Consider the following 2,946-nt stretch of genomic DNA (forward strand, 5'->3'; position numbering starts at 1 on the left):
CATTCCCAATGGTACTCAATGTCTCTGGTTAGGCAATTCTGATGAAGACAAGGAACAAGATGAAAAAGTGAGGAATGGTATCATTTGCAAAAAAAAAAAAAATGCTATCATTTGCTTGAAGAAGAATTCAAGCAAATTTTTGTTTGGCCTGCTGAAAATAATCGGCTTACTACAGTGCAGAGACTACTTTCCAAAAAGGACACTCATGTGAATACTAGGGATGATGATGAGTATACCTCTCTTCATCGGGAAGCCTACAGTGGACACTTAGACATTTTCAATAAGTTGGTGTCTCAAGGCAGATATTCATGCAATTACTGTGAATGGCTGGACACCCCTGCACAGTGCTTTATGTTGAATAATACGAGTGGCTTCTTTCTTAGTTCATCATGATGCAGATACCAATGCCCAAACTAAAGTCCTCTTGCCCCCCTTGCATCTTGCTGCTTGGAATAGAAATAGTGAAGATATGCTGGATCTCCTTCTATTGAAGCATTTTATCAAACCAGTCTGAAGAACTTGGAAGAAACTACATTTGATAATTGAAAAAGGATAAATATGTATCACTACCTCTTTGAAGGTGTGGAAGGCTGTAAAAATTGATCTCCTAAGTCATAATGGTTTGGTTAAGTTTCTTAAATTTCAAAAATGCCAATCCATCTTTGTGTCCGTACAAAATATTTTCACAATACAAAGCTATGGCAATATCTTACTTTAAAAATTCATAGATTCCAAGGTATTCTTCAAGTGAATTGCCTGACCTTGATGTCAAAATGTATTCAAGAGTTGTTTGTATACATCTATAATGATTTCTGCAGAGTTTGTGATTTTTTTAATCAGAAATCATTTTAAATGATCTGTTCAAATGAGTAGTACAGAAACTAAAAAATATTTCTGGTGCTTGTCTGAAAAAAGTATATTTCAAAATAATCTGTATTTTGTTTGTATAATGTCCGTAATCTATTGCATTCTATCCTAGATATAATACTTTGAATTTTACATTGCCTTATTATATATAGTTTCATTAATAAATGTGTTATTTCAGATAGCATTCCATATAGATAAAGTTTAAGATTCCTTTTTTTTCCTAGGTCCTTATAGTATTTTATTTCTTTGGGATAAAATGACAATATTATCTAACTTCAAAAGTTTTGTAAAGATTATGCTATGTAAAGGCCTAAGGTGAGGATTTAATACACTGATGTCAAACTAATATTCAGTTCAATGAATTACATATATTGTTACATTTATATTTTTAAATTTTTTATTGTGAAAATATTGTACAGAGAGGTTATATTTACATGGGCAAGGTAATGAGTACATTTCTTTTTTTTTTTTTTTTTTTTTGTCTGTCGTGGGTCTTGAACTCTGGGCCTGGGCGCTGTCCCTCAGCTCTTCAGCTCAAGGCGAGTGCTCTACCACTTGAGCTACAGCGCCACTTCCGGTTTTTTCTGGTGGTTTATTGGAGATAGGAGTCTCACGGTCTTTCCTGCCTGGGCTGGCTTTGAACCGCGATCCTCAGATCTCAGCCTCCGGAGTAGCTAGGATTACAGGCGTGAGCCACCAGCGCTAGCTATAAGTACATTTCTTATCAAGCATTGTAGCCCCCCTCTTTGTTTACCCTTCCCATCCATTCCAATCCTTCCCTGCCCCCCCCCAATCCTCGCTGTTACCGCTCTCCACCCGCACCAAAGTTGTAAAGTTCATTTTTCAACATAATGACTTGTATTTTTGTAATCAATATTTTTTAACTGTTTTTCATTTCTTGCATCTGAAGAATGAAAAATTTGGAATACTTCACAAATTTTCATATCATCCTTGTGCAAGTGCCATGATAATCTCTCTATTGTTGTAATTTGGGTAAATGTGCTGCTGAAGCATGTAGTATCCTGTAAATTTAAGTAGTTAATGATGCAATGTTTATACAGGCATATATCCTTGGTTGACTGTTTGTAAGTTGGAAACTTTATTGTTCCTAAAAATGCTATTGATGTTACTTCTCTAAAATTCTGTGTATATTGGAAAAAATTTTTATTGTTTGGTCGATTGCTCACATTTGCAATTTTTTTTGTCAATGACTATTTTACATCTTTTTCATCTTAAATTTGATCATACTTTGAAGCCTTTATAGCTAGGTCCAAAAGTGATTGCTTTTCAAGTGCTTATTTATAAACTGAGTTAGCTTTGTGGTGCTAATGGATTCAAAGTAAACCTTGCTGAAGAGCTACTTCTAAACTTCTGCAGCTTAAAAATTCCGAAATGAGGTGTTACTGGCACAAATGTCTACCCGACCCTTTATTCTTCTTCCATGTAGCAACAGACCAACCAGAATATCTTACCCTGACAGCACAGATTTTCTTATTGGAAAAAAACTAATCTTAGTTAAAAGGGATCATAGAGAGATAAACAGTTAAGACAGAATCATTTAGACTAGAAGGTATTTTATCAAAATATAATTGTTTTTTATACCTAACATTTCAAAAGTAGCTAAAGCCAAGAAGGTGAAAAACATTTTCACATTCATGATTACCTAATGTCCTGGCCAGTTTACCATCCAACCAGGCAGGAATTTACACTACTGCCTTTCTTTCACCAAATATTTTCATAGTTACAATAGAAGTCTATATGTTTCTCCTCTATAATAGGACTTAAATTGGTAATGTTTTAATCACAGTGTTTCCTCTTGTCTCTAGGCTGTAAATCTACAAATGGTAAAGCTTTATGTCCAACTCTACCAAGCACTGAGGTAGAAATAATGGAATAATACTTTAAGGAACAGTTGCCTTTGATACCCTAACCACAGTAGAACATTGCAAAACATGTGCCTTTTTCTTATATTATATATAGTTATATATTTTATATTTATACATGCTGATATTTTATTTCACACAGTAAAACTTACTAGAATTAATTGATAATTTGACAAATAAATAGATATTTATTACA

At 33.8% G+C, this 2,946-nt stretch overlaps 1 pseudogene; it reads right to left on the reverse strand.

Annotated features, from left to right (window-relative positions):
* Window positions 1–1,781: 1,781 nt before the first annotated feature.
* LOC138841264 (U6 spliceosomal RNA) lies at window positions 1,782–1,881 on the reverse strand (annotated as a pseudogene).
* Window positions 1,882–2,946: the final 1,065 nt, after the last annotated feature.

The sequence above is a fragment of the Dipodomys merriami genome, unplaced genomic scaffold, assembly GCF_024711535.1.
Source record: "Dipodomys merriami isolate MVZ:Mamm:240054 unplaced genomic scaffold, mDipMer1.0.p SCAF_310, whole genome shotgun sequence".
Classification (NCBI taxonomy): domain Eukaryota; kingdom Metazoa; phylum Chordata; class Mammalia; order Rodentia; family Heteromyidae; genus Dipodomys; species Dipodomys merriami.